General features: G+C 36.3%; 1 protein-coding gene across 15 annotated transcripts in view; it reads right to left on the bottom strand.

Moving 5' to 3' along the window:
• unc-104 (uncoordinated-104) overlaps nt 1-12,039 on the bottom strand; it is a 90,891-nt gene that overhangs the window by 48,050 nt on the left and 30,802 nt on the right. For 10 of the 15 annotated variants that reach the window (XM_053754339.1, XM_053754348.1, XM_053754346.1 and 7 more), the window contains exon 1: nt 599-757. The exons of 4 other annotated variants lie outside the window; for them this stretch is intronic. The gene's annotated coding sequence lies outside the window, so the exon portion shown is untranslated. Of the gene's footprint in view, nt 1-55; nt 279-598; nt 758-12,039 lie in introns of those variants that run through there. One more of the 15 variants, XM_053754343.2, reaches the window with a different exon arrangement.

Below are 12,039 nucleotides of genomic sequence, written 5' to 3'. Positions count from 1 at the left end.
AAATACCGCAATACTGTAAATTGCAATTAAATATGTCAAAAATAAATATTTATACCTGCGCCACTAGCGTCGTACCTATTATGTAATAAAAAAACGAACACAACGCTGAACACAATTCGAAAACACTTTCACAAAGCATTGATAAAATCACACAACAAATCGCAAAATTTGTTCACGGAGAGCACAAAATCGTAAATTCTCATGACGAAGATCGGAGAACCGTTGTTTTTACGAACGCACTGGACGGCACAAGATCCGCGTACAAAATGGTGAATGTTTTCCTGAAAGCAATGCTCGCGTGCTGTAATTGGTCGTGGTCGAGTGCCCGCGGAGTATAGTTGAAAGTGGAGGCCCCACGGCCGCTGCACTCCCAACGTTCTTACGGAATTCTAAGGAATACCTACGAAACTACGCGAGATCGAACGGGCGGCCATGAAAACGTGTCGCAGAGATGACTCACAGCGCCCACTAGCGCCCTCTACCACCCCCGCTTCTGACGTTCCAGATCGGAATCCGGGAAAAGCACTCAGAATTTAACCTTGGACACTGCACTCATATCGCTAACCCAAGCGGGGCGAGATACCCGCTACGGACTTACCCGAGTCTGTTGCGGTTGAGAGAAGTAGTGGAACCGACTCGAGTTAGCACTTTTGTTTTCCAAGTGTTCAAGAGCTGGTTGCTCCGTCAAGTGGCAGCTGGCGACATGTTGCGTCGCGAACGGGAGCGCGGTGCGACTGCGGGCCGGCGACGGAGAAGGCGAAGTCGCCGCGGTGGCGCATGCGCCCTGCGTAACGCGAACCCTTCGATCTAACACCGTGCTGCGCGAGGAGCCCGCCGCGCATGCGACCACCACCGCAAATAACACCATGCAAACCTGACCGTTTCAACTGTCCGACAATTTTCTAAGCGCACTTCTATTGCTTGTAATCTCATTCAAACAGCAATTTTTCAAATACCATCCCCTACTGAGGGGGTCAGCCTCGCTTGTTGCCGACGTCACGACCCCGGTTAGCAAACTCCGCCATTCCACCTCCTCCCACATATTAAGCTGTTTGTTTAAAACCTTTATGCGTGATGAATTATGCGAACGCTCCCTGGGTTTACTGCGGAGAAGTTAATGTGCTTATAACAGAATTGTAGAGGATTACACCTAAGACGGGCAGACAGGCTATTTGAAAATGTAAACGAGACGGAGAGTTGAATGGAGGCGGAATGAAACTCGTTAAGGGCATTCAGGGCACGCGCGCTTTGATTTCAGCAATGCTGATCAACTTTATCGGTAACCTGCTTTGAATATTGGACAAGAATTTTAAATAGATTCATGTTACGAATAAAAGTTACAAATTTGTAAAAAAAAAGTTCAATGCAATCTAAAAATATCGCAAAAACATTTCTACTATTATCGGCTCAATGACTGAAACCTAGTTCGAAATGCTTTGAAAGGGCATGAAGTGTCCCCTAAATCGGTGTGGGTCAAGGAACTGGGCAAACTACGCACTTATGTGTTTGACTGAGCAGTGAGACGTGACGCAATGGGTGTATTGATTGGCTATAGACGTAAGCCAGATTACACGAAATTTGGGAAAAAACTGTTATGGAACACATTGTGGTATTTTGATAGCCATAAATTTTGATAAATAGATTTTATAGATTTATTTGTTCATCCACATATGTCAGATTTAAAATCAGTGTGTTGAATTTTGAAATAATTTTGGATTAACACTGAAAATCTAGGGACAAGTGTGTACATGAATATACTCGTAAAAGTGTCTGTTAAATGAACAGAAAATAATATTGATGAATCAGAGGAAAATATTATTATAAATAAAATAATTAAAAATGTTTACAAAGATTCAATAAACGATAGAGAAGTAGAAGATGATAATGAAGCAATTCCCATGTTGATTCACATAGAAGACAATGTAAGTACGCGTAAGTATCGGGGTACCGCAATATATTTCCCGATATTAATCGAAGTGCCGCTCCGTTACATTACACGTAATGTGCCTATAAAAAGAACTTTATGAAAGAGCCAAAGCTGTTTAGCTACGGGTCGCCATGAAGGTTGAAGTACTTATAATTTTCTTAAAATGGAATGAAATTTAATATTATCTGGTGTATATCTTCACCGCTGTAATAATATTAAAAGCCAAACCTTAGATTTGGCATATATCTAGACAGTAAAAAAAAACAATTATTTTAAATACGCTGTTTCTGGCAAAAGTGTCCATAATGATCATAAAAATAATATATAAATAAAAAAAAACTAGATCAAAATCAGTTCAAGCATTTGGCTGCTATGATGCCACGGAAAGATGAAGAAGATACAGATACACAGACACATTAAACTCATAACTCCTCTCCGGGGTTAAAAACAATCAGAACAAAGATAATAATAATTATGGCGAACTAAAGAAAACATAAGTATTGGAGATATAGCATCCATATTAGGCGAAGTGCCATTTGTGCCATATTACACGTAAGGTAGCTATAAAAAAAGTTTATGAAAGATACGGCCGAGGGTCTCCGTTCGTGCGTCGAGACAAACTTTTTAACGCGTTTGCATTATTGATCCAGGAGATGATATAATTTACTAATGTAACGATCGAAAGTATTGATAAATCCCAAAAAATAACATCTCAATATCATCAATAAGACTTGAAAAAAGCAAATTAAACATTTTGGTCTAGTTGAAGGGTCGACGTCGACGACGTAAAAGATATTACTAGCAAATAATAACTGGATAAGGATGATCCAGGAGGAGGTTAGCGTATACGGAAACAGTTCTAGAACTGTGATGCTGGTAAGTTTTATGAATCTTTTAAATATACTAAAAATATATCCTCACTAAGTACACAAAAATAATATTTAAAAAACATCAAAGCTATCATAATCTATAGACCTAATATAACGTGCTACGTATACTCATGTTCTAGATTTTCTTTTAAATGTAAATGCATTTGAAAATAAAATTCAATTCACGAGCAACATTTTATCATTCACAATTACTCTACTAGTTACTGTATGCATAAATTTTATCAAGATGTCACACAACTCATTTAAATTTTTCCTTTTTTCACTTTTCGCTTTATCTCTCTTTTCTCTTGGAACACCTTCCGATACGAAGAGTTATCATGGGAATCCAGGTTCCAATCTCTACTTATTATTCTAAATAAGATTTAGTTGACTATCATCGTCATTGTTGGACTATTTGGCAAGTCAGACCATTGTCACGCATGTCCATGAGGTGTATCAATGGTTTTATACCTATTAATTACTAAATAATGACCGTCAGCTAGTCTCAACAAGTCTGAACAATTGTTTCACCATCTTTAACTGCTTCTGATGTTTTCACATTTTCTGACAACCTATCCATAACTCCGTCATCATCCTAACCATCACTTCAATTTCTTATTACTTGACCGTTTATTTTGGGAATATTTTACAAAATCACATTCTTAATAACTCTCAATCTAAATATTATACCATATCGTGCAATACTTTACCCAGTTGCATAAATACATTATCATAATTCGTCTCTATAAACCTATTTAGTTATTTACTTCAATTCTTGCGTCATGAGCATTTCGAGCGAAAATGTCTAGCGTGGCCTTTCATTCCATTCCCATTGATTATATTATATCCTTTCCTACAAGACCTTCGCGGCATGTCGAACACAATTCCATGTTTACTTATCAGATCCCCTTTAAAAGTACTTAAAAACACGCGAATAGAAATGAGTTGGTTTTGATACAATTTTCACTGCCAATTAGACTGCTTGACACGATTTATTACAGTATTACGTCTTTTTCCCTTACGGGGCAAACAAAGCCAAGAGTCGACATTCGTAGGCGATGTATGGTTAAATAGATGTTTGACACGATGGATTCATAAAGGCCGGTTTAAATGCCACACTTCCAAACAAAAAGCGTAAGATCAAGAACATTTTCTCCCATACAAATCACTTAACATTTTTCTTAATCTACCCCATTATTTCAAAAGTAAAAACACACATGAATTATGTAGCTCTGTACGTAAAGTTAATCCCATGAAAGTGGAACATTCACATTCATTTGAAGCAATCAACGTATTGTCGAGAGAGCAGCAATTGAATTACTCCGCACTGACGCCAAATGCAGTTACCCAGCGTCCTAGGTGTGCGACGAAAACGACTAGGCAGCGCTACGCGGCGCGGTGCATCAATGTCAAAAGTGTGTATTACTTGTGGCATGTTGTAGTCGTAATCACTCATATAACAATATACAGCGTCATGTAGTGTGCTGTCGCTCACGTAGGATGCTGGGTTATCGCGTACCTAATCGCAAGGACTTTTGCAACGAGGGACCTTCTGCACTATTTAATATTGTTATATCCTAAGGCTACAAGGAAAATAGTCTAGATTCTGTTAGAATAAGTCTACACTAAGAGTAATTGAAATAAAGTGACAAAGGTCATTCTACTAATAAATCTATAAATAATAATAAAATAATCTACAAAAAATCTACTAGAGTGATCTTGACGAAATTAAAAATAATTCTGGTATAACTTTCCAGATTTTCGTCAAGATCACTCTAGTAGATTTTATAATCGTTTTCGTACATTCTCGAAAATTTCAATTTCGCTATGCATGTGCGTAAAGATTGCAGCAACATGTACGTACATATGTTTTATATTGCGCTGCATTTGTAGCTCATTTAGGACGCCTTACACAAGAGCAAATTAATGTATAAAATTTTCCTGTCTTCTTGTAACCACAACCGCAGACCCTCTTCGGTTCATTATTGTACAAATTAAACCGAAACATTTCACATTAAAATACGAATAACAAACATATTTCTAATTTAAACCTTTTCACCTTAAACTTAGGGCCTAGGGTTAGCCATAAATATAGCAGAAAGAAATAAATAACCAAGTTTATTTGACAAGGGTTACAAGTTAATACCTATCTGAACCGTAAAAAACATGATAAAATAATAAAATAGTTTTTGTTTCTTGATACAACATATCGTCCACTAAGGAATTTGGGTAATTTTGTAGGGACCCATGGCGTCATTTTCGGCGTAAGGGTTAATTTTATTCATGTTCCATATTTTTTGAATTATAAAATCCACACTTCATTGTTACTAAATCTACGTTATAAAATTTAAGTTTTCTAAACTTGTGCCCGCGCCAAACGATGGTTTGTCATCCAAACGCAACCTACGGCAAAAGATGTGAGTCACAGATGCTCATAAACTTTTGAAGGGGTTCATTTTGGGTGTACAGTCAAAAGCACATCAAGATAGCCTGCATGGATCTAAATTTTTTTCATGTAAACAATCTTCACAGTACATACATACAACATAAGTATAACAAATAATAGTTCAAACCTATAAATTTTAAAGTAAAACATGTATTAACCATGAAATTTCTTAAAGAGTATATTTTAATTTATATTGCTGTAGTTTAATATTACATAAAAAGACTTGGTAAGAATGTAAGGTGTAAGAAAAACGGAGCGGCAATAATGAGGAAAAATTTACAATGATAATTGTATACTTTACATGGTGTGCTGTTGACTGTACATCTCGATAGATGTACGAACAATGTATTACTGGTCAACATACAAACTGTGAATCAGATGCAATTGCATTGAAAATAATGGCGTCGATGTGTCATGGAGTGAATCATCAACTGTTTAGCACAGGTTCAATTTATAATTTATCAAGTTGCAAGTGGAAATGGGAATAAAGACCGATCTACGGGCTAGATTATTGTGTATTTTACATATAAATATGAAATTTATTTGAATCTAGCCAAATTTCATAAAATTTGCCTGTAAAAGTACTCTTTGTAAACTGTGTACCCAAATTTTAATGAATGCATTAAAAATCATCGAAACCAAAATGGTAACACGTGGATAGATCTGTTTATTACTTTAGATTATCAAATGTTATAACTTTATATTTTACAGCTAACATTTCTTCTGTAATACAATTCTTCTCTACATTAACTAAATAAAAGCATCCCATATGGATGGGTGTAAACAAATATTTTTACCCGGCGTAAACGCTACTAATAAATGGGTTGAAACCTGGCGTCAACGTTTTCGCCCGGGCAAAAGCCATCTCAGATTCCGCTGAAATAGAAAAATCCCCGTACAATTTCCACGATGAGAGTACTCGATTATTCGTGTTATCTCTAACATCCGCAATCAGGATGCTGGAGATCCCGATATGAATACGTAATATGCAGCTGTCAATAACATGTCTAAGTAAGTATATGCAGAAGGAGATTCAGAGCGAGAACCTGTGTACCCAGAAAGCCAGAACAGAGCTCTCTGGCGCAAATGTACAAGGAGACTCGACCACAGATGAACTGGGAAGAGGGAATAAAATGTCTAAGGTTAGGGTATAGGAATAATACAAACAAAAACGTAGAATTACTAATTTCGTTTTTCTTTTAACATCACATTGTAAATAATGCTAAGCTATATCCTAAATTATAAAAAGAAGCCGCTCCAGTTTTCTCTACGCGATAAACTCAAAAACTACGGGACGGATTATTGTACGGTTTTCACAAAGATTTCGTGTGGTTTCCGAGGAAGGTTTAGGTGTAAAATTATAAGTAAGATGAATCTTAGGTGTAAAATTATAAGTAAGATGAATAATAGCCATAAAATATTGTGGAATAATTAGTTATGTAAAAGCCCGTCCGGTACGGAACTAATAATTACACTAGCTGCGCCCCAGGGCTTCGCTACTGTGGGAATTTTGGAATAAAAGTTCTCTATGTGTTATTCCAGGTTTTATTCTTCCCGTGTACCAAATTCATAACAATCTGTCCAGTACATTTTGCGTGAAAGAGTAACAAACACACACATACATCCTCACAAACTTTGGCATTTATAATATTAGTAGGAAGCATGATTGCCGAACAAATTATTTAGTAATTACAGCATATTGATAAGTCTCTTTACTTATCAATAAACCAAACATATTTTTTATTATTATGCTTGTAATATTATAAGGGTACACCTTATAATATTACAAGCATAATATTAATAAATATTTGAATCATATTACCTACTTTGAACTACATAACTAAAATATGACTGTGGCGTATGTAATGGCGTAATCTCATTCAAAAGCAATCACGTATTATTGACTGAATTAATCAGTTTCTTATTCAAATTTCACGACTACACTCGTGAAATGTCACAGATGACTTTAAACTGCGTAGAAAAATGCGTTAATGTTAATGTGGAACTCTGTGCAAGTTATGGTGGACCTCAACCTTAATGCGTAAAATGTCTTGGAATGTCCAAAAATATAAAATAACGTTTATTATTTGTATCTTAACTGACATATTGAAGCTAGTAGCAAGTAAGCAGTATAATCGTAATTTTCATTACAAATAGAAATATTAATTTATGGATTGTCTAACATACGAGCACTTTGGCCAACTAATAACACTCCCGCAATAGAATTAGCTATCCCGCTCTAACCCCAAGGGGGACGGCCGTGTTTATCTAAGAGAGCGAAACAGTAAATCCAATTAGAAAATTGAGATCGTTAGTTAGGAACTTTTTGTCTGGGGATTCTGAACCATTTCTAGACCGTGGCCAAGTTTTATAACCGTTAGTTAGAAGTTTAATCCAACTCTCTTTTAACGGAACGGTAGCTCTCTGATAGAGTTGAGACACGATTTATCTTAAGGAAATTTCTAGATTTCTTAGTCTGTATTTGAGAATCATTCGGTAAAAACTGCTTCAACGACTGGGAATGGAAAATTTTAGAAGAACATGCCCTTGTCTCGTGAACTTTTTTAAAATTCTTGCACAACTCATGGTGCTAAATTATTGTTTATCAAGTACACCGAATCGTCATTTTACATTGCTAAGTTTTAATGTTATACATTACATGTACAGATTGTACAGTCAGCACATCAACCTACCCAAATTCATTGCAAAATCGCCGCTATTACCACGTCATAGAGGATAATGTAGGGTAACTTGATGCGTTGTTGACTGGTACTGTACTCAAGAAATACTAAAATAATTCGAATTTATGCATTAATTTAAGCCTACATTGCGCAGGCAGTATAAGAAAATCCACTCAGTACTCGAGTACAATCCTAATTAGAGAGGACTACGTAGAGTATCTCAGTAAAGCTTATATTTAAATGAAACAACACTCCACCCTACACACGGAAAGTATTTTTACCTTAAAAGTAGAAATGAGGCGAACAGGGGAACCTTACATTTTCCCCGGAATATAAGACTTTTCTTGTCTCCGTATCTAAGAGTGCCTAATATTTTATTGGTTGTCTGTCGATGCATCGGGTTGTTTACAAATCGAAAATCTATACTATAAACTATTAAAGTTAAACTGTAAAATTGTTTCAATTGACGTTACCTCGATTCTTTACGGGAGTAAATAATTAAATTCCTCCATTGAACAACAGTGCAATTATCGATCCTTTCTAGATTCTTCGAATTCTTTACCTTATCCAAGTTTGATATTAGGAAGCACAATCCCGGAGCTCATCTCGGATTATCTTACATCGACATCTTCGTTTCGGGAAACCATTTTTGTTGGACCTTTTTAAATAAAATATTTTTTTCCTTTCAGCATTACAGCCACTCATGGACCATGTAATTGCAAATACCTTTATATCCAATACGAGAGAAGGAGGAAAAAGTAGATGAGGACATTCAGATGGTTGTATTATACGTTCAAATTCTGCTTTTTTTTTCAAAGTGTCTCGCGTGTCAGGGATGTCTACATCACCATTTTACTCCCTATATTCCCCACATTTTTCCCGCAACAGCGCCAACGCCATCTTGGGACGTCCTCATGAATATTTTAATATTTAACGCGAAGGCGTCAAAGGATGTCAGGCAGACCGAAGGGCCAGACCGCAAGACCTGTTTGTCTGAAGCCCACACACATTGTGCTAACTTTGCAGTCAATAAACAGTCATGATATGTAACCTGTGTCTATAGGTATATATTGTTTTCAATAAATGCCGTCGCCTGCTTCACATACATTATGACGGTTCATGCCAAAATTGGTAAGGAGTGTATCTAAAATCGAAAAGTACGCGTTACCTACGATAGTTTAGTTAAAATTATATAAGTACATGCGTTGAGATAGCACGAGACGCTAAGCAAAGGGGAACGCACCATCAAAATAAATGAAATGTTTATTCACTTGAAACATAGTACAAATAGATGTTATGCATAAATAGATAATTGTATAACCTACATATAACATTCCTACGCTTAAGAGGCAGAATATATTGCACCCTATTGTAACTAATTACATCACTGTATCACCATATTCTAAGGAATAAATGACTTATCTATCTGTCTATCATATTCCGTCAGCTTCTGCTAACTACAAACTAACTTATTTTTTCACGTAGGTCAGGTTTATCTGCCTCCAACTGTACGTCTATTGGCAGCAATGTTGGCCCAACGTCTGAAGCGTGTTTGTGGATTTCGCACTTAAAATGCTGTTATGTATTGGCTCGGGTTTGTTTGCAGACCACTCTTGAAATAGTGGTTCGACGTCAGCGATTTTTAGGAATGTCGGAGTAAAAAAGAACCTTTTTGTCTGTCGGTAGTGGTCGATACAAAACACAGAATATTTAGCCTTACAAAATTATGGTTAAATGTAAATTTAAACACAGATAGTCGTTTTGCCATAACTGTAAAATCGACAATGAAGAATGTATGGTGTAGGTGTGACGACATCAGAGATAGGCCCTTCTAAATCTATGGTCGAAACTTTTGAATTAAATATATGGAAATTACAAATATTATGCGGCAATTTGACCTTGGTAATCTGACGATTTTTTTTTTTTATTATTTTACTTAAAAACTTCAATCCCACGCAATCTCACGCAGAATAAACAAAATAACTTCATTAACACGGCAATTACGGCAAAATATCTGAACTAAATGAACATAGCCCGAATACCTAGGCTCTGACCTCAGTCCTGCCAGACGGATTGTTTAATTACAGCTAGAAGGTCGATAAAGTACTCCAACTGGCGATTCAACGCGTAACTAGTAAACAAATATACAGATTAATCGTCAAGTTCATCGAACTTCGACACGGGGAGGGATCGCAACATAACGAGAGCACAGAAGTATTACCTCTGGTCGTTCTTTGAATAAATCAATTTCACTTTGAAAAGAATCTTCATTAGTTATGAGTACGATGATTTTAAATATGAATGAGTCTTGATGAACAATGATCTAAAATTATATTGAACATTTTGTCATTATTAGCTCCCAACGTATTCCTAACAAACACAAGTTAAATCAATCAATATTCTCAATATTTGCGTACATGAGCTGAATTACTTGATATCATTTATTTAAAACTTGTCATTATTTTCAATGGTACTACAAAATCATTTCTTTTCAGCGATGTGAAATATCACAGAGTTTCTGAAATAATTAACGACCAAATCGCGTTAAGAAATAAGTCCGACGACCCGAGAACAACGGCCCGGAAACGCATTTAAGGTGGTGATGGGCCAAATGACGGTAATTTTCGCACGCGCCAACAAATAATGACGCGTTGTATAGTCAACTCACCCAAAATCATTGCAAATTCGTCTCTATCACGACCACATAGGGGTCCATAATTGTACCTTGACATGAAATTGTACATCTAGATACTTTGTAACTTAACTTTAACAACAGTGCAAATCATCGCGTGACGTTAAATTATGAAACGTATGTTGATATTAAAATACGAGTGTGAACATTTAAGCTTTCACGGTCATAAACATATATTATGTTAAGGTGCTATGAAAAGTATATCTGTCAAGAAAGTGAAGAAAACAGATTTTTAAAGAACTACATTTTTTGTCATTGCAATACCGAATAGAACGCTCAAGATTGGTTGATAAATACCCGGTGTTGCCAGCCAACAGGAGACAGCGCCATCATTTATTTTCATCACTTTCTTGACAGACTGCGTCTTTGTTAGAATTGCATAAGGAGTATAGATAGGTCTCGATGTAATAGTTTACATGGCGATTTAAGTAAGTTGTTTTTTAATTTTGATTTTTATGAACCTGAGCAACATACAGTTTACGCATTTTGCTTCGTTAAATTACACGAAATAATTTCTACAAGAAATGGATCAAAACTTTTAGATATAATATTCCCTGACATGTAATCTAAAGTTTCGCTCTCTCAAACTCGCGTGTTCCCGGTTGTAGTATTTCACTTCTAATTTAAAGTATTTATTCCAATTGCAGAATTTACATTGAGTTTTATTATATTCGTCTAAAGCAAACAAAGAATATCGCCTTATCGAAAATTCAGACGTAAATAAATAAAGGAAAAAAATTCTGAACGCTTGTAATTTTGTATGAAATGTTGGATTCCACCTTTGGAAGAGTGGGACTCGGAAAAATGGATAAGTGGAATAATTCAACAGAAAGCGGGTACAGTCAACAGCACACCACATTTTTCCAAGTTCATCGGAAATTCGCAGCTATTAGCATCACTCAGAGGTTAAGGTTCACTTGACTTGGAGCGAACTGTACGTTTGTCGAACGGCGAGCAATGCAGTCTTATTTATATTAAACTATTCCATTCGTCTCCGGAATAAATGATTAGTCAACGTCGTCTGCGCCATGTGGTGTGTAGAATTAATTTGTGGCAAGAAAAACTAGAAACTTAATGTTAGTAGCGAAAGATTTCTTTATTATACAATCAAAACTCAAATTCAAATTCACTAAAACTACTAACACTGGGTGAAATCCACCCTTTTTTGGAGTGCGGGTTAACTGGTCAGCCTATGTTGACGGCGCGGCGACCCGTTAAGCTTACGCGTTATTACCTTTGCAGAACCTAAGTAACTGCAGTGGTGTTATGTCTTAGATTATCCCTATCGTGTGTCATCGTGGCCTTTAGCCGTTTGGGTAAGAAGCCGTTGAGGTATACACATGTCTATCTCAACTATATGTCTGTTTGTGGCGCTGCAGCTCTACTTGCTTCAGGATAAAACGTTGAAGCTCTCATGAAAATGG

This window comes from Plodia interpunctella, chromosome 14, assembly GCF_027563975.2.
Source record: "Plodia interpunctella isolate USDA-ARS_2022_Savannah chromosome 14, ilPloInte3.2, whole genome shotgun sequence".
NCBI classification, from domain to species: Eukaryota; Metazoa; Arthropoda; class Insecta; order Lepidoptera; family Pyralidae; genus Plodia; species Plodia interpunctella.
The sequence above is the reverse complement of the archived record's forward strand: the minus strand, read 5'-3'. Positions and strand labels throughout refer to the sequence as shown.